Source organism: Sus scrofa, chromosome 6 (genome assembly GCF_054392235.1).
Source record: "Sus scrofa isolate SSC_HxYL_T2T_F1_AM1 chromosome 6, Sscrofa_HxYL_maternal_Yorkshire_Landrace_v2.0, whole genome shotgun sequence".
In the NCBI taxonomy this organism is placed as follows: Eukaryota; Metazoa; Chordata; class Mammalia; order Artiodactyla; family Suidae; genus Sus; species Sus scrofa.
In genome coordinates, this window is record NC_139388.1 from 28420242 (window position 1) to 28447517 (window position 27276).

A 27276-nucleotide genomic window follows, 5' to 3' on the forward strand; every position below is an offset into this window, starting at 1 on the left:
ACTTAATTCTGCTACACCATGACAGGAACTCCGCCAAAGCCATTTGAACACACACCAGCCAGCTCTCTAATGTCCTATCAACATATGTGATCCTGTGACTTGGCTTCATGGCTCTCACCTTTTACCTTCAACCAGCTGAATCCCTCCAACCCCAGACCTGGTCTGCTTGACATTGGCCTTGATAATGTCTATCGGCAGTTGCAACAAAAAATAAATCGTACAGGCTCATCAAAAATTTTGCAGTGAACCTGCAAGGCACTGCTGGTACGCTGGGACCAGGGCCCACAAAGAATACCTCTCACTCACCTGTTCATGAGAGAGGTGTTTTCAACAACTGCCCTTAGCAAATGGGCTGGCTGGGGGCTAGGGCCCCCTCCCCTAGCAGGGGACTTCGGCAGCTTCCACTGACCCCCCTAAAGGGCAGAGACGGTGCTGAAGTGGCCAGGGCAGGCTGAAAGCCGCCAGAAACGTCTGTCCCACCAGGGAACTCTGATGATTTGTAATCAAGTTGTGTTTCATTAAAGAGAAAGGTTTCCTGATGGCTGCAGTTCTTACAAATTAAAGATAATGGAGTTAACAGAGAATAATTGTAAGTCAGATACCAACAGGTGAGACGAGCCTATGGCAACTTTATCTCACTGGCTGCTCAACACATGTGGATGTGAGTCCTGCTCGGCCAGGGACCAGGCTGGATTCAATCTTTGTCCAAAATCATGGGTTCAGGTTGAAAACAGTTCGGCTGCATCATAGCCATAGGACTTTGAGCCAATCTGTGATTCTGCCTCCTGCCTCTAAAACCAGGATGATCTGTAGGGTGACCAGCTGTCCCACTTTGCCTAGAAATATTCCCAGAGTGGGGGTTATTGGGAGGAGGGGTCCTTGGGCACAGGGCTTCAGTAGTAAAATCAGGAAATTTCCAGACATTGAAAATATATTGAAGAAATTATGGCTGCAAACTTTCTAAATCTAAACAAGGAAACAGCTATCCATATACAGGAAGCACAGAGGGCCCCAAACAAGTTGAACCCAAACAGACCTAAACAAAGACATGTTATTTTAAAAAATGGCAAAAATTAAAGATAAGGAGAGAATTCTACAGGCAGCAAGAGAGGAGTTCCCATTGTGGTTCAGTGGGTTAAGAACCTGACATATTGTCTGTGAGGGTGTGGGTACGATCCCTGGTCTCATTCAGTGGGTTAAGAAGCCGGTGCTCTGACCCCACCCCTAGCGCAGGAACTTCCATGTGCTATAGGTGCAGCTGTTAAAAAATAATAATAATAAAAATAAAATAAAATAAAATAAAAAAGATAGCAAGAAAAAAGCTAAGAGTTAATTACAAGGGAACCGCCATAATGCTATCAGCCGATTTCTCTACAGAAACTCTACAGGCCAGAAAACAATGGCAAGATATAGTCAAAGTTCTAAAAGGATAACATTTGTAGCCTAGAATACTCTACCCAGCAAGAATTTCATTTAAAATACAAGAGGCGTTCCCATGATCGCACAGCAGTAACGAACTCGACTAGTAACCATGAAGACACAGGTTTGACCCCTGGTCTCGTTCAGTGGGTTAGGGATCCAGCATTGCCATGAACTGAGGTGTAAGTCGAAGGCACAGCTCAGATCTGTGTTGCTGTGGCTATGGTGTAGGCCGGCAGCTACAGCTCTAATTTGACCCCTAGCCTGAAACTTCTGTATGCCGCAGGTGCGGCCCTAAAAAAAGTAAAATAAAATAAATAAAATAGAAGGAGAAATAATTTATCTGACAAACCAAAACTGAAGACTACAGCAATACTAAACCCATTCTCAAAGAAATACTGAAAGGTCTCCTCTAAAGAGGAAAGAAGAAGATATAGGATGGAGGAAATCCCAATTGGAAAGGAGATTTCCAGACAAACCAGACAGGCTGGCCACCCTACTGGGCTTCCCACGATTCTTGACTGCGCAGACAGACATTCTTATTATTCTAACTCTAATATTCTTGAGAATTTCTGAATCACAAGAACACTTGAGCCATAACTAATGTGTCATGAGCCCAGGAGAGCTTCCAACACTTGGTAGGGACACTGCTGCTCCTTCCTATGTCCCTGGCCAAGTGTTGTCACCTATGGTTGTGCTGAAACCTTGGAGTCCTGCACTGATGAAGCTACCGGAATGTCACCACCCACAACCCTCGCCACAATAAAAAAAATAAATAAATAAATAAAATAAAAAATAAAATACAGCAAGAAAAAGACAAGGAATTAATTAGAAGGGAACCCCCATAAGGCTATCAACTGATTTCTCTATAGAAACACTATGGGCCAGAAGAGAGATTGGCAAATTTCTATCTTACCTATCACTGCCTCTCACTGAATTCCTTCTGTGCTGAGACGTAAAGAACCTGAGTTAAGTCCTGAGGGCAGGTGTGTGGTTTTGACCGGGAGATTGTGAGTTCAAGTCCCATCTGAGGTGTGCAGTTTTGATCCCAGCAACTCCATGTCCACCCCATGTCATGAAACACGGGCCCTCCCTGTGGCACCTGGAACTCAGGTCTTGCCATCCTCCTCACCCCCAACAATTGCCAGGAGGAAGAGAAAGACCTGAAAGGGTGAGTGGGCAGAAGGAAAGGCGGGCTGCCCCCACCCTGCCACAGTCAGAGGCTCCGGAAGCAGAAACTCTGCAGCTAGGCTCCCCTCCGAGGCCCAAACTGGGCTAGAGAAACACGAAACTCCAGCCAACTGGGATGGAAACCCAGGAGGAAGAGGCCTGGGAGGAGGGGGAGGTGGCGCGTGTGATTTTTAATTTACTTTTTCTTGCCCTGAGACAAAAATTAATTTGACTTGGGAAAAAAAAAAAAAGAAGAAGAACTTTTTACTTGACTTTTGAAAGTAAAATTTCTGCAATTCCTTTTCCACTTAACAGAACATTTTCTTGACGTCTAAGGCATGATGTTAATATGCGCTGAAGATGGGGAATTCCCTGAGCTCTGCTCACATATCACTGAACTGATTTTTTTCTTAATTTCCTAGTAATCCTGGCTGGGTTATGCTAACAGGAGAGTTAACAGCTAATTTTGCTACAGGGAAGATAATAACAGGAAATGATCTTTAATAATGAATTAAACAGACTCCTTGGATCCTGATGCCTTTTGTTAGATAAGGTCAATGGCATCTTAAATGAGCAAATCTATCCTAGGCTGCCAACAAGACATGAAGAAGATTGTCAAGCTGATTTACAGGGACGGTGCAAGCTCTGAAGATCAGATGATAGTCTGACACGGCGGGAAGATCACGAGCTCGAGACCCACAACCAGACCAGAACACACATCAGCTGCGTGACCTTGACCAAGCCCCCATCTCTCTGAAGTTCTGCTCATGGAGATAATAACCCCCACCTTCTGGAGCTTTGTGATCCGTCCTGAGCGAAGGTATATTAAACCCAGCCTGGTGCGTGGCGCAAGGAGGTATCTGCTATGACTGGTCCCATTGTATTTGTCCCATTGATTAGAAAGAGGATGGAGGTTACCAAACAGTTTCACATGCATCGTGTAATTCAGCCTTCAGAATAACCTCCCATGAAATGAACAATCGAGGCTAGATTCGCCTCATTTTAGACAAGGAGGGTCAAGCTCAGCCCAAGGTGATGCATTTATCCAGAGGGGAGGAACCAGGATCCTAAAGCAGGTCTTCAATTTATTTCATCTATATCGTCCTCACACTCAGTGTCTCCACTTTTGGTTTAATCACACAGAAATTTTAGTCAAAGTGTTTTTCAGGACACAGCACTAACCTCTGTATCAGCACTGATTTCTTGGGCATGTGTGTGTTCTACTCGATTAATAGCTATTTCTAGAGAGAGTGTGTGTATATATTTTCAAACATGCACAAAAGTGGAAGAAATAGAGACAATTTAAATATAACCTGAAGCTCTAATGTTTTCTTGCAGGGAGAGGGAGATGCGAGAAGCTGCAGTTTGGAAGGGAGAGCCCGGTGACAACAGTGACAATCAGCACTGTTTCGGGGATGGGGCAGCCAGACCTGCCTCGTGTTTCATCAAAGAGGAAGCAGAGGATGGAGATGTGTGGGGATTGCTCAAGGTCCTGCAGAACTCACCGCTCCAGGCTCCCTGCTGCCCAGCTCCCTTTCCTCAGCATAGAGTGAAATTGGTCTGACGCCAGCGACCCCCAGGGAGCCCCGGAGAGTGTTTGAATGAGAGCAGGGCAAGGCAGAGCCTGCCCCCGAACACTTAGCCCAGACCTTCCACAGGCAGGCGGGTAGTTTCATCGCAGCCAAAGCGCTGGCTCACATCATCCCTCTAAACCAAAGCCCATGTGTGGAGTTTCCGGTTCCCAGAAGTTTCCAAAGCAGGGGATGTAATTATAATGTTTTTAAGGAAACAAACACACAACCGAGTGGGAGGACTGCATATTTATTTGACTAATTAGAGGAATTCACTAAAAGGAGGTACAATAACATCAGCCTCTTGGGGGGGGAGGGCAATCCTAATTGACATGTTCTTTTGACATTTTATGAGTCGCTCATCTTTATTTTCACGGTGCTCTCCATAAGGCACGGAGGCTAAGCGCTGTACTCTCTGGCAACAGAGGAGTGCGAATCATGCATCTCGTAAATAGCAGTGGCTCGGGAAGCCTGAGACGCTGAGCGCCAGTGATCAGCCTGCGGCAGGGCGGGGTGTTCATCGCACCAATTTGCTGCCCAGCTGCCAAGAGCCCTAGTTCTGCTCAGCTTCCACGGAGGCCGCTGTCAGCCCTCCTGGGGCCCAAGCTGATAAAACAGCCCGATGACCAAGGACACACGAGTCAATAGATCTCTGGCCCCTCCTGCCACTTCCACATGCTCATCCCAAGAAAGAGCTGAGAAACCTCTGGTCTCAATTCAACGCAGCTAAACGTGTTTTCTGAGAACCTAGAATGTGTCCAGCTAAGGTGACAGGCAGGGCACGATGGAGCTGAAAGAATAACTTGGAAGCCAACGAATCTGGGTGTGATCTCCACCTGTAAAATGGAGGTTAAGTACCTTCCTCAGGGGTAGGGTTATTCTGAGAATTAAATCAGAAAATTACATAAAGCTTTTAACACAATGGCTGACGCATTCACCTATCCTAGGAAGAGTTATTGAGGGCTGATGGAAAATACAATTAACATAGCTTAGGGAGCCTCCCACTAGGACACAGCAGGTGCATAATAAGTGCCCTGTTAGACACCATAAAAATTCGTGTTGGAGAGAGAGGCAGGCAAAAACACAAATTAGTGTAATATATAGCTGGCTCCAAGAGGTTGGACAGTAGGGAGCCTTGGAAGGTCTTTGAGCAGCAGAGGGTGATAAGGGCCATACTGGGGGGAAAGCAATACAGCCGGTGGCTATTGTGAGCCCCTGAAGTATGTTTAGTCCGAATTGAAATGTGTCGTATGTATCAAATACACACTGGGTTTGCAAGAAGCTGTGCAAGAAAAAGAATAAAATATTCATATTGAGTATATATTGAAAGGATACTATTTTTTTACGAAGGTAGGTTAAACAAAATATATCATTAATTTAGAGTTTACCCATTTCCTTTGTGGCTACTAGAAACGTTTAAATTACATCTGTGGGTCATGTTCTGTTTCAGCTGGACAGCGTGGCCCGCGAGTGTTTGCCCGCCACATCCAAGCAGAGCGCAGCTGGAGGCAGGAGCAACATCTGGGCCGTTTCACTCCAGCCAAACTGCCGCTGTCCTCCGCTGTCCTCGGCCTGGCCAGCTTCCCCTGCTGCCAGTACACTGAGTCATTAAAATGCCTTGAAGCAAAGAGCCCAGCTTCTGAGTAGGCTCAGGGTTTTGCAACACTGTTTCAGCAGGGAACATCCAGCCATGTTCTCAAATCCCCCACCCCCTCCTGGCCAGGTCCTCCCGAGGAGAGATCGGATGCCAAAGTACCTGCCTCATGCCCCTGAGCTGGTGGCCGTTGCTCACGCCCAGCAGCAGCCATTCCGCAAGGTACGTTAAAAAGCAACCAGCATTTTCCTCTCCAACTGGCAGAGCACGTTTTGTTTTTCTGTGAGGATTTCCCTCATGGAGGGCGCGCTAAAGCCTGCAAGCTCTATCCCAACAGGTCCCAGGCGAGGCGCTCCCAGGTGTGAAGAACAAAGCCAGTATTGGCCCCTGCACTTGGACTTGGTCCGAAAGCCCCAGGCTCAGGTTTGAAATTAAACCTATAATGCCCCTGACCTTTCTGGGTAGGGAACTTGAACCTATGCCTCCCTCTCTGAACATCGGCAAAATGTGGAGCTGGTTGCATGGTCTGGAATATTCTGCGGGGAGACCTGCTACCTGAGCAGTGAAATACAAGTGCTTTGCAGTCAGTGGAGACCTGGGGTTCAAGTCCCAGCTCTGCCACCTGCTGGCCACACTACCTGGGGCAAATGAGCCTGTCTGAACCCCTGTCTTCTTTTTAAAACAGGAATAAAATGGAAATTCCATTAACGGTGATCTCATGTGTTTGGGGGATGGTTCAATTAGATAATGGAGGAAGGATACAGAGTGCAAGAGCTGGCACCTAATAAGCACCAAATAAAGTCATCTAGTAAATAAAGACTTCACAGTGTGTTTGGAAAACACCAGGCCTCCTGCGGTCTTGGTCGGCCCTGGAATTTGATATCTCCTCCAGCTGCTCACTCACCCTGAAGGATTCTGATGCTTGCGCCAGTACAGGGGGTCTGCACCCAGCAGAGGAAGACTCAGGGTAAAAATGTCTCTCTTGGGAGACTGTTGTGCGAGGGGGCACAGCTGGGACTGGGGTGGGGGGCCAGGAAATCTAAACAAGGTCTGAAGAAGATCAGGAATAAGGGTGATGCCCACCCATTTTGGTAGGTAGAATCTAAGGTGGCCCCCTGAAGTACACACTCTGGATAGCCCTCTGCCCTTGGATGTGGACAGTTGTGAATATGTTGGGGTGCCACTCCTCTGCTTAGGCGACTTTATATGGCAAAGCTGAAGAGATGTTATAGGTGCAAATAAGGTCCCTATCATGCTGACTTTGGTTAATCACAGAGAAGATTATCTGGGCGTGGGGGGTGCCTGAGCTAATGGGGGGGGGGCTCCTAGAAGAGGGTTCAGAGGTCAGAGATAGAAGAAGTAAGAGAGGTATATCCTGCTGGTGGGAAAGAAGGAAACAGCTCCGCTGTGAGAGGAGGGAGCTGTGTGGCAAGGAGCTGAGATAGTCCTGTCACAGCCAGCAAGGTAACACAGCCATTGCTGTGGCACAAGGAAATGAATTCTGCCAACCACCAAGAAGCTTGGAAGAGGTCCCCGAGGCTCACGCGACATCACAGCCTTGGCTGACACCTTGAGCTCAGCCTGGTAAGACCCGAAGCAGAGGACCCAGTTAACCCCCACTCAGAGTCCTGACCCACAGAAACCAGTGAGATAGTAAAATGTGTGTTGCTTTTAAGCCACTGAGTGGGTGGTGATTTGTGATGAAGAAATAGTTAACTAATAGACCCACCCAGCTCATTCCGTCCCTGCCCCTTGGGTCACTGTGAGCCTGATTGGTGGACCCTATTTGCCTAAACCAATCAGATGAATCCCATTCTCTCTCGCCTCAATGATTGATAGAGACGTGGTCATGTGACCTAACTGGCCCAATCAGAGTGCAGCCCAGGTCGTTCGTCTGCTGATTAGGAAAGAGAAGCTCTTCCTTCTCTTTGGGGAGTGCAGAGTTGGAGCAAGTGAACGGTCAACCCAAAGGCTGAGATAAAAGCAGGCTATGGAGGGCGGCCCCATATACCTCAGGGAATGGAGAGGTGCACAGCCCCTAAGGCCCACCCAACCTTGGTCCCTCGGATACGTGGGTCAAGAAATTCCCTTAATTTTCTGTATTGCTTAAGCCATTTATGTTGATTTTCTTATACCTCACAAACTGAAACAAAGCATTTTGAATAACATATAGGGGGTGTAGCTGCCTCACAGCTGTCTACTAAGTAATAATAATAACAGTGCCTCATGCTGTACTTTGTTCATTCAACAAGAATTGATTGAGAACTTAAAAATGCCAGAAACTGTATCGCTTGAGATGAAGCAGAAGTGATGCCACAATCCCTGCCTTATGCATGACCAATGGGGTTGCAGAGCAGCAAACCAGCAATTACAGACTGCATTCGTGGAGCAAGGCATGTACACTTTGGTCAGGTGGCTAAGTGTCACAATTGGCATTTAATCCCAATTGAGGCCAAATGAAACCATCATGGAATTTATTCTGAGCTCAGAAAACAATTCTGGCATCTTATTTTTAAATTTCAATATTATCACAGCTGCCGGCCTACACCACAGCCCCAGCAACGTCAGATCTGAGCCATGTCTGCAACCTACACAACAGCTCAGGGCAATGCCGGATCCTTAGCCCACTGAGCGAGGCCAGAGATCCAATCCACAACCTCATGGTTCCTAGTCGATTCGTTTCCACTGCATCACAATGGGAACTCCCTATCATTAAGTTTTATTACAGGTTTATAATTTACATTTTAGTAGTCACATACTGAGCATTTCACCTCTTAGGGCAGGAATAATAATTCCTCAAGACTGCCAGAGGTCGAGCAACCCCAGGGCCGCCGGGCTCGCATTTGTGATATTAAATACACCTGTCAACTGAGGTCATGGCAGAAGCAAGGTATTGGGGGGTTACCTCCCCTTTCTCCAACACTTTCTTTTTTCTCTATATTTTGAATTACATGTGGATCAGATTCGTCATGAACACTGAACACCAAGAATTTTTGGAATTTTTCCTCCTGTTTTGAGGTAGTGTGAGTGATACTCTATTTCCAATTATCCTCCCAGGATATGGAAAAAATTCCCAAATACTTTCTTGAAATCCTCATGACCTATATAGAATTCCTAGATAGAACTAAATAACTAAAAATGAAATGCAGTTTTTATTGTTCAGCGATATGCATGCAGGTATAATAACAACTCAACAAAATTTATAATTGTGATATGATCTAATTTCTATTATTCTGTTCTGTATTATTATTCAAATTTTATAAACATTGGTTGGCTCGGGAAGGAAATAATATTCTTCCTAAAGTTGTCTAGCTAATACTCCCAGTATTTGCATGAACTGTTACTCTATTTTCTTATTTATTTGTCAATTGAAAATATGTTAAGATGATTTAGCAAAGTTAGCAAAATTAACTTTCATAATCAAAATTAATAATTGTAGTACTTTACTCTTGCAGTAATTTATACTTCAATTGATAAAATCGCTAAATATAAACAGAAAGATTCGATACTTATAATACTTTAAGAATGCTTGCCTATATTTGAATGTGAGTGTTTAGATTTTAACAGTATGTACAAAATATATACACTCTCATATTATTACCTCATTATGTAAATAAGATATAATGATAACCCACATGATCACTCAATCCTTGATGACACAATTGTACAGTTTCCAGAAATGACATTGAATTAATAAGCCTTTGTCTGTTCAGCCACCCAAAGCTGAACACCAAGGTCAAAGTCAAATTTTTTCTCATCCCTGCGTCCCTCCATCAAGGAAACAGAAATCAAAGTATGTCGGTACCCACTGCTTTGGAACCCAAGTCCTCGCTCCTCTCCCCTCCCCCATGCCAAAAATCACGTTCATTTCTTACAGAGAAAGGTCCCTTTGGCTTCATCATCTCCATTTAGATCATATTCTCAGAACCTCACATTCATCCAAAGGGCTCCTAGAGGGAGATTTTTTCCCAAAAGCATCTCTTCTCTAAAAGAAACTTGGGGAGTTCCCGTTGTGGCGCAGTGGTTAACGAATCCGACTAGGAACGGCATGAGGTCGCGGGTTCGGTCCCTGCCCTTGCTCAGTGGGTTAACGATCCGGCGTTGCCATGAGCTGTGGTGTAGGTGGCAGACGTGGCTCGGATCCCGCATTGCTGCAGCTGTGGTGTAGGCCGGTGGCTACAGCTCTGATTCGACCCCCAGCCTGGGAACCTCCATATGCTGCAGGTGTGGCCCTAAAAAGCAAAAAAAGAAAGGAAAAACTAATGCCCCATGTAATCCTCAGGCCTCTTTCCAACCCTTGGGTTTGGTCACCACGGAGGCCTCACACCTCAGGATTCTGCGGCCAGGGTCAGAGGACACAGGGGTCTCTATTTCTTTCTTGAGATGCACAAAACACTCCCCTCACCTCCTTCCAGGAGACGAGGAAGAGCCAAAAGCTGGTCTAGGTGATAGCATGGATTCCCCATGGACCCTCCATCCCAGGAGGACGAAGGCCAGGATCCTGACCACCCCCCCCCCCCAGACAGACACCTGCCTGTGTCCCACCTCTCATTCCCCACTTCACCCAGTTTTACAATAAAAGTCATACAGCAACTGTTGTAAAGAATTTAGAAAATGCCAACACAGAAGAGAATGTCTCCTAATCCCACCACCCAGAGGCCCCCGCTGTTACAGATGTTTTCTTTTCTAGTCTTTTTTTCGGTGCACAACAAACATCTTCCCTTGTGAAAGTGGATCCGGAGGGACATGCGGGTTTGTGTCCTTGACATTTCCAGCTCTGTGGTCACAGGGAGAGGCAGATGTAGGAAGCAGGTGGGGTTCAAATCTCCCACCAGAGCCATGTGAGCTAGAAAGTTCTGGCTCTCTGGGCTCCTTCCTGGGCCGCCATTCCCTCGTGTGTAACATCGACGTTGTTCTGATCTTGCCCTTGCATCACAAGGCGGCTGGGTTATTCCTTGCAAAGTGCTTACAGCAGGGCCCGGCCCATTATAAACACTATTATCATGATTATTATGTTTCCATGGCAGCAAAAGTGCGCAGGAGCATCATTTTAAATGGATGCATATCGTCCCACTGAATGGACAGAGGGACAGAGGGACAAAGGTTATTTAACCACTTCCCCGTGGTTGCACACTTAGGGTCTTTCCCAAGTTTTGCTTCTACACCAAACAATAAACTACCTCATACATTCATCTTTCTCTGTCAACGCAGCTAACTTCTACCCTAGAACAACTGCTAGATCCATGGGAGGAGCTGGTTTAAACCTCAACGCACATGGAGTTCCCGTCGTGGCGCAGTGGTTAACGAATCCGACTAGGAACTATGAGGTTGCGGGTTCGGTCCCTGCCCCTTGCTCAGTGGGTTAACGATCCGGCATTGCCGTGAGCTGTGGCTCGGATCCCGAGTTGCTGTGGCTCTGGCGTAGGCCGGTGGCTACAGCTCCGATTCAACCCCTAGCCTGGGAACCTCCATATGCTGCGGGAGCGGCCCAAGAAATAGCAACAACAACAACAACAAAAAGACAAAAGACAAAAAAAAAAAAAAAAAAACTCAACGCACAATATTGAATTGCTCTCTGGAGAACGTGTGCTATTTATATTTCACTCTGGTGGAAAGACCCTGCAGGCTGGGCATTTTCCAGCAGTTATTTCATGGTGGTTCGTAGTTTTGAATCAGGGTTAACCAGACGGGCAGTAACTAATATCTTGTCGTTTTACTGCGGTGTTTCTGTGTTAGCCACTCTGTGAAGCCCTCTGCCATTTCTCAGCACTTCCCCCCACCCCCATGGCTTTTCCACCCATACATCATAGCACGGACACAACACTGGCTTTCCAGCCATCAGCTCAGAGGCTTTAAGAATAGCTGCTCCCTGGAGTTCCCATCGGGACTCAGTGGAAGCCAATCTGAGTGGCATCCATGAGGACGCAGGTTTGATCCCTGACCTCACTCATTGGGTTAGGGATCCAGCATTGCCATGAGCTGGGGTGCAGGTTGCAGATGCGGCTTGGATCTGGCATGGCTGTGGCTCTGGTGTAGGCTGGCAGCTGCAGCTCCAATTAGACCCCTAGCCTGGGAACTGTGGGTGTGGCCCTAAAAAGACAAAAGACAACAACAACAAAAAAAAAGCAGAGATGCTCCCAGGAAGGTCACCGAAGATGCCTCAAAACACGGCCATCCTGATTCACCTGGGAATTTGTCAAGGACAGTGGCAGAAGTCAAAAGGAGGAAGACAGACAGCTTTCCAAAGCAGCTGGAAGAAAGGCTTTGGAAACCAAAGCACAAGATACACCCGGAGGCCAGGAGGGGTGTGTGTTCCCCGGGGGAGGGGCAGGCATCCCCGGGAGGTGCGGGCGGTACAAGCCCAGCAGAGCCAAGGTCGAAATGGCCACAGCAGAACAGGAAACGGGGTGTGACTCCTGGTCCAGAGGCAAAGGTTTCCAGCTGCAGCTACTGGGCTCTGCCGAGGCCTCCCCAGTGGCTCCTCGGAGGATTTTATCCAAAAACCAACGGAAGAATTACTTTTTCAAAATTGTGGCTATAATTAGCATCTATTCAAGACGGAATGGAGCAAATCGCCCTGCAGCTTGTCCCAGGTACACAGGGCCTCTTGGCGAACGTTTACGGAATAACAGCACAGGAGGGAAAACTGGTTTGGGATTTGTCAAAAGTTCTGATTGAACTGAACTCGCTTGTCAAGGCTTAGAGATCATTCACGGAGGCAAGAATCAATTGGTTTGAACTGGCTCTTGTGTGCGAGAGACAACAGATCAAAGAATGAAGGGGCCCTGCCCTCAAACTGCACCCACGGCAGGGCTGTGGGTAAAAACACACCCTTGGCCTTGAGGCTCAGCTTCCTGGTTCAGAAGCTGAGTGTGCCCAGGCGAGCAGCACACTTTAGGCCTCAGTTTTCTCATCTGTGAAATGGGGCCCTAACACTAACAGCCTGGCCGAGCTCTGTGAGAATAGAGATGATGGTTGCAACACACGTGGCCATGAACAGACAATAAACAGCAGCTGCTGTTAGGTATTTCTTTTCTTTTTACCAAGAAGAGGCCCTTGCTTTGATCAGTCACCAGCAGGAGGTAAACAGCTCGACTGCAGGAAGACCAACCCTGGCTTCCTTAGCGACTGGGTTTAAGGCCCGTCCTGAGCTCAGGTCTGAATTACATCTGCAAAGACCCTGTTTCCAACAAGATCACAGGCCCCTGAGGGTTAGGACTTGAACATTTATTTTGGGGGGAGAGAGACTCTCCCCTCTGATACCCACTCTTTCCCCTCACTTTAGGCTCTGTTCCAGTGTCACCTCCCCGCCCCCCCAGAGAGGCTTCTGGAGCAGCCTCCCCACTCCGTGTCCCCCCGCCGGCTTTACTCTTCTCCATAGGACCTGCCACCACCTGCTACGTTACATATTTTACTGTTTGTTATCAGTCTCCCCAACTAGAACATAAACTCCCTGCGGGCAGGGGTTAGTCTGGCTTATAGTTGGCATTTAATAAATGTTTGTAAAAATGACTGATACCGTAAGTGATGGTTGTTTAGTCTTGGCCTGGGGACTGGGGGTCTGCCACGCTGCCATCCCCAAAGACGTCCACATCCCAGCCCCCAGAATCTGTGATATGTTACCTCACATGGCAAAGGGGACGTTGCCGAGGCGGATCAATCCAGGCACTTAAGGTGGGAGAATATCCTGGATTATCCAGGTGGGGCTGGTGTGATCACAAGGGGCCCTACCTATGGGGGGGGGGGGGGAGCAAGGCAACCAGGATCAAGGGAGACGCCACGACAGAAGCAAAGTGATGCGCTTTAAAGATGGAGGGAGGGTCCTGAGCCAAGGGGCGCACGTGTCCTCCAGAAGCTGGAAAAGGAAACGGATTCTCCCCTGGAGCCTCCAGAAGGAACACGGCTCTGCCAACACCAGGACCTTAGCACAGGGAGACCCCGGTCAGCCTTCAGACCTAAAACAAAATAGTCATTTTGTGTTGGTCCAAACCACTGCAGCAGGAGGAAACCGGCGCCTTGTTCTAACTCTCCCTAGAGCAGCTCCCCCCGGGCAGGCAGGTCAGCTTGGGGACAAGGATTTGCAAGGGAAGAAACTAGGCCCAGAAAGGTCAAGGAGCTCGCCCCAAGCCACACAGCAGGTGGTGGCCCACCCAAGATTTGAGCCTCCTTTATGCCTCTGAAGCCCTGGTTTTGCCCCAGCACCAGAAGAGACGGCGAGACGGGCTCAGCCTTGCCCCCACTCCTCAGAGCCACCCTAGGACCTGCACAGAGATGGCTGTCTGAGGAGGGTTCAAAGTGACCTGTCCTGGTGGAAAGGCCACTTAGTGATATGTATGGACACATGGGGCCTGCGCAGTCCAGGCTATGGCCTGACTTTGGTGGCGGGAGGGGGGGCGGGAGTCAAGACAAGCAGCTGATGCTGTGGCCCAGGACCTTCCTCACGCCTCGGATGGGGAGAGAGAAAGAGAGAAGGAAGGAGGGAGGGAGGAAGATAAGAAGCAGAGCAAAGCAGCTGGTGTGACGGGCCCAGGTGCCTTCAGAGGTGACGTTCCATAGAGCCCACCTCCAAGGACGGCCCCAGAGCCCAGCACGGGGGGCAGGGGTGCCCAGCGAGGAGGAGGAGGAGGGCGGCTGGGAAGCCCCAGGGCTCCAAGGCCTTCTCCCGCCCCGGCTCCTCCAGGCCTCCCATCGGCACCTGGGAGTTAATACCCATCCGGCAGGTCCACAAACAGAGGCCTGGGGCTACCAGTTTGTCTGAGGCCCACAGGGAGGAGGCATGGCTGGGCTTTGTGCCCAAGACCTGAGTAACTCTCAGGTCTCACACACTCACTTGCACAGATATGCTCTCACACACACTTTCACACGTACCCTCAGAAACATCCCCCCCTCTGTGGGCACACACATACAATTCACACAACACACACATAAACGTTCAGACACACATTCTCACCCTCACGTAGACGTGCACACAGATGCACTCACGTGCACATTCACTGCCACACACAGGTACACACACAGGTACACCACAAGTGCACAGACTCGCACTCACAGGTGGTCACGTGGTTGCTATTCAGGTGACTCAGCCGCTTGCTTATTTGGGAAGATGAGTGGGCCCCGGGCTGTGGTTGACTCTCCTGGCAGAAAGACAGACTATAAAATCCTCAGCTTAACATCCTCTAATCCGGGCTCCCCGCCCACCAATCCCCTTCTGATGCTGCCGTCAAGCATGTCTGTCTCCCCAGGACGTGCGGCTGATCTTGGAGAAATCGCAGGATTAGTCCCCTGGCCTTACACACGCCCTGTTCACCCGGAATGGGGCTCCCCCAGGCTTGCCGCCCAGGCTCTGAGGGCTTCTCTTGTGTGACACGTTTTTTTCCTTCCACCACAAGGAACGACACAGGGGCCGTGAGCCTAAGGCCAGGAAGAGCTCCACGCGCCCAACGGCTACCTGGGCACAGAGGCCCCAGGAGCTTTGGTTTCCCTGCTGTGACATGGGGAGAAAGATCTAATGGCATCTAGCCAGCAGGACAGAAGCTTCCAAAAGCAAGTGGAGGTGATTCCAGGAGAGGTGTGGCTGGCAGAGGTGACAAGAGCAGGGAGAGGCATGGCCGCTGACCAGGCTGCTGCGTCTGGTCGGCTTTTGCAGGGCAGAGCATCGGCCCTGCAGCTCTGAGGACCTGCTTACGAAAAGCTCCTTTCACTGTCCTGGTTCCAGCCTCTCCAGGCCTGGCCGTCATTTCGGAGGCACTTGCTCCCATGACCCACCACCGTGAATTCTGCGTGTACAACCTGACTCATGTTGAAAGCACGCAAGTCCTGCCCGTTGACCAGGTGGGCTGCTGCAGCTGCGTGTTCTCATGAGATGTAGCAGCATGACGAACCCCTACAAGAAGGGTTCACCGACCAGCCCCTGGAGCACCAGGGAGACACCCTGACTTCTGGAAGGAGCTGGGGGTGGAGTAGATGGATCAGAGCCCAGATCCCAGCTCTGCCCCCCCACATACCAACTGAACCGTCTCAAACAAATTCCTTAAACTTTGGAGCCTTGCTTTTCTTATCTATTAAATGGGAACAGCACCCGTTCGTACCCCGCAGGGTCTTGAGAGGGCCGGATGACCAGCCATAGACTCGGTGCTCCACACACAGCAGGGGCTCAGAAACGGAATGCTCCTCCCCTCTGAGTGCTTACTGGCCAGTCCCAGGATGGGGCCAAAGTGACAGCCGGCTCTGAGGTCAGGCTCCGTCTGGGCTGGGAGCCCGGCCCTGTGACCTCAGGCTGGTCCCCTCGTCATGCCTGGGCTCCCCGCTCCCTAAAACAGAAATAATAGAAGTACCTCCAGGAGACGGTCACCCACACCTGAGAACTGACTCCCCAGAGGGACTCCCTCTGCCTACTAGGGGCTGGTGGCTCCTGGGAGCAGCAGCCCCCAGCACGTCCAGTCTGCCCCTCGCGGGCTGAGCACCTCCAGCAGCTGGAGCACGCCCTCAGCCACAGAGAGCCCGTGCTGTAGGTGGAAGTCACCACAGGGTTTAGGAACTATCCACCCAAGCTGCAGGGGACACCGGGTGGGCGGAGGGCACCAGGGCAGAGCCTGGGCCAAGGCGTGTGACCCCGCTCCTTGGGACCTGGGGGCAGGGTGCCAGGCTCTCCACAGGCCTGTGTCCTCTGAACCGTGGCCCTCTCTACCAGCCTGGGTCCTGGCGCTAAACAGGGTGGCTGAGGAGAGTTTAACAAATGGATGTGGATGCAGTCAGTCACTTCCGAGGGCTGCTGTTAAAACAACAGAAGTTATTATCTCAGTTCTGGAGGCCAGAGGTCTGAAATCGAGGTGGGGGCACAACCGCGACCCCCTGGAGGTTCTAGGGAGACCACCTCCTCGCCACGCCAGCTTTACCAGGCTCCAGGCCTTGTCTTGTGGCTGCATCACCCCAAGCTCCATCTCCTGGATAATGCGAGGCAATCTCATCTTGCCACCTCTCACTCAATGACACCTGCCAAGGCCCTGTTTCCCAATAAGGGCACTTCACAGTTTCCAGGGCTGAAGATGGCAACACGTCCTGGGGTTTGGGGAGCACTATTCAACGCACTAAAAGGACAGTTGACAGAAGTGCAAGCGGACTTAAGACAGACCACCTGGGACGGTGGAGCTGGAAGCACCCCTAGGCTTCAGGGGGTGAGGGGAGGCAGGGGACTGGACCCTGGCGAGAGCTGTGAGCGTAGCTGCCTGGCACAGGCACGGGCAACCCTCAGTTCAGCAGGGAGGGGGCAGGAAAACACTCCTGCTCTTTCTCTCAGTCCCCAGCCCCTGCTGCTGCCTCCCACTGACCAAAGAGAATGCAAAGCCCGGGTGGGGGAGCCCGGGTGATGCAGCCACAGCAGGCACACCTGGGCACACAGCAGTATGAGGAATGATCTGGAAGGGCAGGCATGAATATCCTGCACACTCCCAACACCTGACTCCACACATCTTGGTGGAGTCACTTAACCGGCCAGAGCCTCAGTTTGCTCATCTGCAGAGTGGAGCCAGCATCTCCTGGTGAGTGAGCCTCTCATTATAGGAGAAACATAAAAACTGGGTAACTGTTAAGTCTGCATTCTCTTCAACTTGCTCTAGATTTTTGCCTCTTATGCCAAACTCTTTTTTTTTTTTTTTTTTTGTCTTTTTGTCTTTTTAGGGCCACATCTGGGGCATGTGGAGGTTCCCAGGCTAGGGGTCCAATCAGAGCTGTAGCCACCGGCCTTACGCCAGAGCCCCAACAACTCGGGATCCGAGCTGCGTCTGTGACCTATACCACAGCTCACAGCAATACCGGATCCTCAACCCACTGATTAAGGCCAGGGATTGAACCCACGTCCTCATGGAGGCTGGTCGGGTTCATTAACCACTGAGCCACAACCAGAACTCCTTATGCCAAACTCTTGAACTCTACCCCATGCCTGTTCTAAATCACTCATGTTCCCAGAGCCAGCACTTCGTGGAGCCTGGCCTGACCTCCGCCTCCCTGCTACACCCGAGAGGAAGAGACCAAATGAGTGACATTGACGGCAGGACAGGAGAGTCTGTGCTCCTAGGACCAAACTGGGGTGGACCTGGCTGCGTTCACCACTGCAGACACAGCAAGGAGCCTGCAGCCAGAACACAGCCCGGCCAAGCCCACGGCCAAGGCCGCACACCCCACCTACCTCTGCCCAGCACTCTGCAGCCAGGGAGTCAAGGAGCTGCTAAAGACGATGTCCCCGGCTTCAGACACCAGACAAAGGAGTCCTGCCTATGCTGACACCCCCGAGCTCGGCTTGGAAGTGTCACCTTCTCACCGAGGCCAAGATGCAGAATCCCGCCCCGTGGGCTGCGCCGCCCAGCGCTCAGAGCACAAACCCGCAAATCACTTCAGCTGCTATTTCATCAGGTGCCACAGAACAAAACATACTGCAGAAATCACACAGCAGCTCTGTGGAAGGCCAAGCGGCCCTCCAATTACTGTCACATAACCTTCTCCAACTTGATCTCCCTTATCTTATCTATAATAGATAAATGCCCAGCCGCAGGGAAGAGAATTTTTTTAAAAAAACTGAGCATAATAAACCAGAAAAGTGCCACCTGTCACCAGCAGAAAGCGGTGCCCATTAGTGGGCTCAGAGCAATCCTTCCGGCCCCCACCAAGCCCCCAATCCAGGGAGGAGTGTTCTGGAAGTCCCCGGCTTCCTCTGTCAGTAATATTATGACGCGCCCACCCTGAGCCAGGCGGGAGAGGAGGGGAGCACAGCGCCTGCCATCCTCCAACAGCTCGCAGTGTGGGGACACTGTCTAAGCCGCCAGCAGCCAGCCCGGAGATGTCCTTGTCGCCAGGAATGTCGCAGGCTCAGGCCCTGGACTCCCTCCCCACACCCCTGTCAGCCACTTGCAAGGGCCTGGCAGGAGGCTTGGTTAAATCCGCCCTCTCCACAGGAGCTGCACACTCTAATTTTGCTTTGGCAGAGACGTGAGCGGCCAGCGTGCCAGGCCATGGTGGGGGAGGGAAACAGAGCCGGCAGCCGAGGGTGGCAGCAAGAAGGGGCTGCCGTGGGCCTCCCTGCCTGCAGTGAAGTCTGCAGGCCGGTGAACTCACCAGGCTGCAGGTCTCTAAGAGAGAAGGGGGGCCTGCTGGGAGGTGCCCAAAGACCGGGCTTCTGCTTCTGGTCCACTTGCCCCCCACACACACACACCAACTAGGGCCCTACTTTCTCCAACCGGGGGCCCTGTGAATCTTCACCTCGGGTTTGAGGGCAAAAGGCAGAGTAGCCATCTGCCCCTGGCCACCTGGGCCCAACACCTGACTCCACATCTTGGTGGAGTCACGTAACCTGCCGGAGCCTCAGTTTGCTCATCTGCAGAGTGGAGCCAGCACTAGGACCCACCCAAAAGGGCTATCGTTTCAAATGGGATGAAATGCAAGAAGTGTGCATAGTAAATGCTCCTTCAATGACACATGTCAGTATGGTTACAACTCTTATAATTTTCAGATGGGGAGCTGAGGGCCCAGGCGAGTGACACCCACAACACTCAGCAGGAAAGTGAGCTGGGAGACCCCAACCCTGGGGTACAGAGGCAGGCCCACCCTCGGCCAGCCCCCACGCCTCTCACCATAAAGTCTCCACATTCTGCACAGGCTACACACGCTCCATGGTGGCAAATAAGATGCTTTCCGGTCTGTCCTCTGGGGGTGGGCAGGGGCCCTCCCACATCGTGTCATTTCAGGGACCATTCGGGCTGTTGGACTTTCTCTGGGCTGGTTTCTCCAGCTATAAGATGAGGACGCAGAACTAGACGGTTCCACCATGTCCTGTGACCAAAGACCAACCCATTTCAACCCCAGCCCCCCAGCGATTTTGGAGACTCCGGCCTATTTAACAAGGCCCACTGCCGCCGAAGGTCAGAGCAGAGATGGCAACTTGCTGGAAATTTTTAAGTCATGGAAACAAAACTTTCACGGGAGAGGGTGGAACACGAGCAGTTTTCAACATGTATTTTTAGGACCCCGTACAGGCCTGGACTCCCTTTGATTCCTTTAGAAACAAAAACAGATGTGTGCTCAGGTTTGCCTGATTTAGACATGGGTGGGACCAGAAGAAAAACAGTTTCCCGGCCAGATTTTCTGATGTGTTGGGAAAAGCCAAAAGGTTCTTCAGAACAAAAAGACAGCCCTCGCCCCCGACTCCCCCTGTATCCCGTTCCCTTCCCTCTCCCAGTCTCCCCTCCCTGCTCCGAGGGGATGTCTGAGGGTCCGAGGTCTCCAAAGCACGGGCAGCCAGCCCTGACCGCAGCCTGAGCCCCGCCCGGCAGCTGGAGACAACTGCTTCCAGATGTGTGAGGTGCGTGGCCAGGACCTGCCCTGGCGGCCAGCGGAGAGCCTGGCGGCAAGGACCCTGCCAGGGACCCCCAGCCCCCACCACCCTGAGACATTCCTCTCAACCCACGACAGGAAACCCTTCCCCAGGCTCTGCTGAGCCAGCCCAAGCTCACTCCTCATCCACCCAAATTCAGATCTTATGAGCCCCATTTCCAGATAAGCCCAAGGAGCTCAGAAATATCCGGAGCTCGGAAGCCACAGGGGAAAGGCAGGTGGGTGAGTCCACAGCCTCCTCCAGCCCCGGGCACACAGCCTGTGGGCAGAGGCTTGGGCCGGCAGGGCCAACTGGGCAGCCACATCTGTGGGCAGAGAAGGGGCTTGGGCACCAGGGATCCCTCCGCTGCGCAGGCGGGGCCCTGGAGGAGGGCGGTCGGGACTGGGGAGCTGCCTCCCACACAACCACACCTGCTCCTGCTTCCTGTCCTTCCTGCCTCCGCAGAGCAATTGTAAAGGACTTGCCGCCTTTCCGGACATGGATCGCACATAAACGACAACTATTCGAGCGGATCCGTGTCCCCAGGCAGCACGTATGTGCAGGCAAACATGCAGGAGGAACACACACACACACACACACACACACACACACACACACCCTTTCCCGCAGCCCTGGGGTAGGGCAGCCCCTTGAAGGGAGGGGGCTGCTTGTTATATTTCTCTCTGATGGCCCCCCAGAGGGCACCCAGACCTCCAGAGTCCTGGCAAAGGGGAAGGAGGACTTAAGGGAAGAGAGAAATTAACAAAGGAGAGGAGAAAAGAAGGATTAAGAGGAGGAAGGAGGTGGGGATGGGAGGGGAGAGGAAAGGGGGTGGGAGGGAAGAGGAGGAGGGGGGGCGTGCTGAAGCAGCCTCCTCTGAGCCCCAGTGAGTGACAAGGTGTAGCCCATTAGGCTCCAGGTCTGGAGACAGACATGCACTAAACCAGATTTTTATCAGCTGTGTGATCTTATGCAAGTGACCTAACCTCTCTGAGCCTCAGTCTTTTGACTAAAATGGAGATAATACAGTAGCTGTGTCAGGGGGAAGCACAGAACACACAGAACAGTGCCAGGTAAGTGGCAGGTGCTCAAAGAAGGACAGAATGGTGTTCCTGGGGACCCAGGTGAGACCACACACGTCTCATGGCAGGCACATGGTAGATGCTCAGAGGCTACTGACTGCCCTTGTCACCAGTAGTACTGTCACCCGTATCACAGGCAGGCACTGCTCCCAGTGCCTTTGTGGCCAGGATCTCCTCTGACCCTCCAACACCCCTGCAGGGGTTATATGGTTACTCACATCCTGCAGACGGGTTAGACAGAGGCTCAGAGAGGTTGAAAAGTCACTTCTTCACGAGCACAAAGCTGGCAAGTGGCAAAGCCAAGATGTAAGTAAGAGGGGTCTTGGCACCTGTGTCTTTGCCATGGCATCTCTACAAGGCGCGGGGGGGGTGGTAAGGGGGGTTGTCAAGTTTACACTGTGATTTTTCAGAATTAAAGTCAATGAGGGGATGATTTGATAATTATCATTTATTGAGCATTTACTGCATACCAGGGCCTGTGTGGAGCGTTTTTGTTTTTGAATCCTCATGATGACTTCATGAAATAAGTATTATTACCTTTGTTTTTTAAATGAGGAGAGTGGAGCAAAAAAAATGGTTAAGCAATTTGCCCACAGTCGCCAGCTAGTAAATGATGGACCCTGATTCAAGCATGAGCAGTGTCCCCAGAGCCAGGCTTTTAACTACTCAGCTGGAGACAGATCAACCTCATACAGATACGAAACAGTCTCGAAGACTTTTTTTTATATATATATTTTTGAGTCAAAGGAAAGGGCTGGAGCTGGCTGTCTAATGCGCTCTGCATTTAAGAGGAGATGTATGGCCACATAGGCTTTAACGTGCACAGAGCATCCAAGATGCTGTGGGGAAGCTGGTCAGGATCACTGCCTCCAGGAAGAGGAAGTGGGAAGCTGGGGTCTGGAATGGAGGGAGATTCATGCTTTTGCACCCTTTCCATTTTTTTATAGATGCCTTCAAAAGTATGAATGTGTAAGCCCCCTGTTCAGAAAGAAATGATTTTTACTGCTTTGCCAGCTTAATGGAAATACAGCACTCACTCAAGGAGAAGCCCAGCAGGGACAGAGGTGGTGCCCCCGATGGAGATCCCTCTACCTCCTCTCCGCAGAGGAGCAATAAAGGGACATCACATTTGAATCTGTGTCCACAGTCCCTGAAAGAGACTAGCCATGGCTCCAGGGTCTTTCCCTATTCCCTGGAGAGGAATCGGCTCCAGGCCCAGGACTTGGATGACAGAGAGAGGCCTGCAGACCCTCCCCTCTAGTTGGAGAAATGACCTTCTCATCCTGGAGAGTGCTCTAGAACTTTCTATAGCTCCCTACTGCCTCTAGGAAGGCTGCCTGCCCTCACTCACTGTCTCCCTCTGGGCCAGCGTCTGGACCAATAATAGAGTAAGGGGAGCTGGGGATAAAAGGCTCCTCCTAGCTCTAAAAACGTGAAGCCCCCCTTGCTCCAGAGCCCCCTGCCTTCCTCCTCAAAGCCCCCCCCTTTTCCTGCTCCTCGGAGCATCCCACGTGGCCCTGAACCCCTACACCACCTACCCAGGGTCCACAGAGACTCACACCTAACAGGCTCACATTTAGATCTTCTTACACTATAATGGGCCAGTATGTACTTTAGCCTAACACCTCAATAGCACATTTACACACCCGTCTCAGATTTCAGAGGTCCATACTCTGAGTCGGCCTGGGAGACCTTCCAGTGGCAGCTCTCTCCAAGTTCAGCATCCTGGGGGCACTTCACCCAAAGGCACAGTCAGGGGGCCCCAGGGAGGGCCGGCTTCAGTCAGTGTGTGGCCTGGGTCTCTGAACATTCCCATTTAACACTCCCCCCCAACACACACACACACACACACACACACACACACACACCCACACCCCGATGCAGCTGGTAGGTGGGCTTCATCTGGCTGCTGGCTGGCACTCGGCCCTACGGTTTTGTCCCCTCTTGGGGTGGTGGGGCTGAAAGGGCCACTGGAGAAAAAGCAGGCTGGGGTTGGGGCGAGGGGGTGATGAATTCACTTCCAGACGCATCAGATCAAAGGTGCTTGTGAGGGTGTCCAGGGGGAGGGTCAGGGGGCGGCAGGATGGACGCTCCAGTGCCACGGGGTGGGCATCTCCTCCGGAGAGAAAAGACCCAGAATTAAATGCAGAGTCTTCTGAACCCATAGCAAGAGAGAAAGGAGAAGGGAGGGAGGGAGACTGCAGGGAGGAAGGAGGAGTCGCTAGCTCGGACCGGACAAACGAAGGGACCCGGATCTGTTGGGTACCTCGTTCCAGGGCCGCGTGACCCATAGGAACCCAAAACCAGAAGGCGTGGGCCAGAGGCGTGGCCGCCAGGGGAGCGCGCAGCGCCGCTTCGCGGGCGAGCAAACTGAGGCGGGAAGGGCGGTAGGCCTCAGCGCGTCCCACCTTCCGCAGGGCCGGGCGGCTCCCCGCGGTGACCGCCGCGAGGGCAGCGGAGACTGGGGTAAGGGGCTGGTGCGGAGCCGAGACCGCGCAGCGTTGGCGGGCTGCTCGCGGGGGGCGCGGCCGCAGCACCGCCGGGAGGCGCGGCTCGCTGGGCGGGGCGGGGCGGGGCCGGGCGGGGAGGCGGGCGGGCGGCCGCGTGGCCACAGCGCCACCTGGCGGCCATATGGGCGAAGGTCGCCGCCGTTGCCAGCCGGGGCTTCCCGGTACCCCACCTGACCCCGCCAGCACCAAAACGGCTGCCCTCAGGCCCCAGGCAAAATTCCCCCCGTCTACGTATTTAAAAGCGGACCGCATGGACCCGTTGCTGTCACATACACCCCCCCCCTCCAAAGAGAATGGGCATTCTCTCCTTGAGATCTTACCTCTTCTCCCAAACAGTGATGCCTAAATGCAGAATCTCACATTCGTGTGACCCCCGTCCTCACCCGACCTCACTTTAAACTCAGGCAGCGGAGGGTGTGTCTGAAAGCTCCCTTTTACTGTGCTGAATTTAAGGTCCTAAAGGCAGAACCCGATTCCCACCCTGGCCATCCTAATAACAGCTAAGGGGCACTTCCTTCCTCAGTGCCAGGGGCTCTTGTAAGCAATTTCTAGGTAAGATTCCCACTTAGGCCTACTGTTATCTGCATATGCATGAGGTCGCTGAGGCGCAGAGAGGCTTAGGAACTTGCCCAAAGTCACACAGTTAGAGGGGAAGGTAGGATGTTAATCTATGCAGTCTTGATTCCAAAAGAGGAAAGGGCATAAAAAAGGAATGGGGTGTGGTGGGAAAAAGAAAATTCTCGTCTAAGACAGGGCGGTCCTGGAGTGCTGGAGCCCCTATTTTGTGGAGGGTCCAGGGCATCTTATTTCAAGTTCCCTGGTATCGGGGGACAGGCCATGAGCATGAGTGAACTGCCCAGGCCAAGGCTTAGAGCAGCTAGATGGAGCCATGGGGAGGGAGTGGGAGTTCTCTCCCCACCCACCACCCACCCAGGCCTCTGTCCATCTGCTGGCCTATGGGTGGTCCACAAGGCAGGAGAAGGAAAGCAGCTTCAGGGAAGAACTAAGCATGGAGCATGTGCCTGTCAGAATGATTTCTCCAAGCTCCATCAATGCCTCCAGCACAGGGACTCGCTGTGCCCTCACTTTCAGCTGTGGCCCTCCCTTACCTGTGTCCAACGTGTGCCACACATGCAAGAGCAGAATCCTCACTGGCTGCCTGATTCCTTTGTCTGGCCTCCAGCACAGGAGAACTGAGTACCTTTCCGAGCTTTTTCCTCCAAGCTTTCCGGTCAATCTGTTATAACCCCACCCAGGTCCCTGCACACCTCCGCCGCCCCGCCCCACCCCCACCCCCGCGTGGTGTCTGCAGGCTGCAGAGCTGAGCCTGGTGCAGCGGAGGGGCTAGCAGGGGAGGGAAGGGAAACTAGAGCAAGAAAGCGGGGCCACTGCAAGCCTAGGCTTCCAGGCTTGACCAGAAGCATCCTTGAGGTGGAAAAACGAGCACAGAATCCAGTTTCCCATTCAAGAGTAAGTGCTGTTGGAAACGAGGCAAGGCCTCCACTGTGCCAGCGGGGCCCCACAGCCCCAGGACCGAGAGAGGGATGAATCTTGGAGAGATCTTGGAAAAGGAAGAACAAGAGGGGAGGGTGTACCATTCACACATATCCCATCAGTCTCATTGTCCCCTGCTGTTACCACTACCCTAGAGGCAGAGGCCAAATTGAACTGCTTCGCTGAGTTTCTCTGCCCTTCTCTCTTATGGGAGCTTGCCCAGCAATTCCCCCAGAAAATCCCAGAAATGAAGCAGGAGTGTGTCCACACTCAGACAGACTCTCACCTTGGTTATAAATGGCTGGACCTTGGTGCAAGGATGCTGGCGGGTGGGATCTGTGGATCCATGGGGACAGGAAGAGTGTGGAACCAGCAGGAAAGAGGCCTGGGGGACCCCTTTGATGCCTTCCTAGAACTGGTCATGCTTCTCCCAGCAGCCTCAGGGCCTTTGCACATGCAGCTCCCTCTGCCCAGGCTGTTCTCTGCTCACCCCTTTCACCCCCTAAATGAAAGGCTTTTTTCACCCATAGGAAAAAGTCTCTCTTTCTCAAGAACACTTTCCAGAAGCATGTCTCCCCTGAACCTTGTGTCAAGCATCAAGGCAGCAGGGATCAGGTAGTTTATGTGGGGTTCTGAGGCCAGGACTGTGACAGGTGGATTATTTGGGAGAGGTTTGGGGGGAGTGAGGGAGTGGGGAGAGCAACACAGGGGAGAAGAAAAAGAACATTAAAAGATGTGGGTGGGGAGTTCCCATCGTGGCGCAGTGGTTGATGAATCCGACTAGGAACCATGAGGTTGCGGGTTTGGTCCCTGCCCTTGCTCAGTGGGTTAACGATCCGGCGTTGCCGTGAGCTGTGGTGTAGGTTGCAGACGCGGCTCGGATCCCGCGTTGCTGTGGCTCTGGCGTAAGGCCAGTGGCTACAGCTCCGGTTCGACCCCTAGCCTGGGAACCTCCATGTGCCGCTGGAGCGGCCCAAAGAAATAGCAAAAGGACAAAAAAAAAAAAAAAAAAAAAAAAAGATGTGGGTGGGCAACAGGGGCTCTGCTGGAGCCTCCTGGGAGGCAGTGAGAAGGTTCCAGAATTGGCCCCCTGAAGACAGGAGGCTGGAGCGATTACCCACCAGCTCCTGACCCCGCTGGTTGAGGGTTGCCAGGGGGTCAAGGGGATTAAGGCTCTGTATTGACTACAGTTTCTGATTTTCGGAATTCCTGGTGCTCCGGCACTGGCGGCCTTGATCCTGAAGACACTGGCCTCCAAGAGCGGGCTGGCTCCCAGCAAATGACTCCCAGGGAGCCTCTCATACAAATCAACCATCCAGATGCCCAACTCCTCCATCAGCCTCTCCCACACTGTGTCACTGTCCAGCTGGCCCCAGGCCAAGCACCCCTGTAGCCCAGAGCCCAAAGCCCAGCGAAATTATTCAAACGATCCAATTCTAAACTTGCTCAGCTGACCTACCCTGCCTCTCCCCTTCCTTCCCGTGAAATCCAAAATAAAGGCTCCGGGCCCTGGTTTGCCCTCTCCCTCTTCCGCCTCCTGGCTGACCCTGGTTCTGCCCCCTGTGGCCCTGTTTCTAGGGACCTGCGGGTGGAAACCTCTTCCTGCACGACAGTCCTTTCCTATGTGTCTTACACACCTGGTGAAAACATGCCCCACACTGCCAGTCCTGCAGCGCTGGGGAGCACCCCAAGGCAGCAACGACCAGGCACTTGGAGCATGACATGGGCGCTGTAAGAGCAGGGTGAGTCGGAGCGGAACTGAACACCAGCACTGAGCTGGGATGGAAATCGGGCTGGCTGAGGAGCAAGGAGCGTGAGAAGCAGGGCATGGGGCCACGTGCCGCTCCTCATGCTTGTCCGCTTGTTTTTCTCACCATGGATCCCCCCACCCCAAGGGCTGGCACAGAGCAGGGACTTAATAACTGCCTCCTGCATTAATGAATCAATGAGTAGCCAAAAGAGTGGCCACAGTAAGACTGACCCCCAAAGGAGAACGACGAACAGTCCAACATAAGACATTCAAAGGGTCCCAGTCAGGGCATCACATGATATGATCAACAGAGTGAAACGGCAG

At 52.1% G+C, this 27276-nt stretch overlaps 1 long non-coding RNA gene across 2 annotated transcripts in view; it reads right to left on the reverse strand.

Moving 5' to 3' along the window:
- LOC102162742 (uncharacterized) overlaps window positions 1–27276 on the reverse strand; it is a 651142-nt gene that overhangs the window by 553935 nt on the left and 69931 nt on the right. The window contains exon 1 of one of the 2 annotated variants that reach the window (XR_014805827.1): window positions 4095–4272. The exons of the other annotated variant lie outside the window; for it this stretch is intronic. This is a non-coding gene — a long non-coding RNA (uncharacterized LOC102162742). Of the gene's footprint in view, window positions 1–4094; window positions 4273–27276 lie in introns of those variants that run through there. 2 annotated transcript variants of the gene reach the window in all.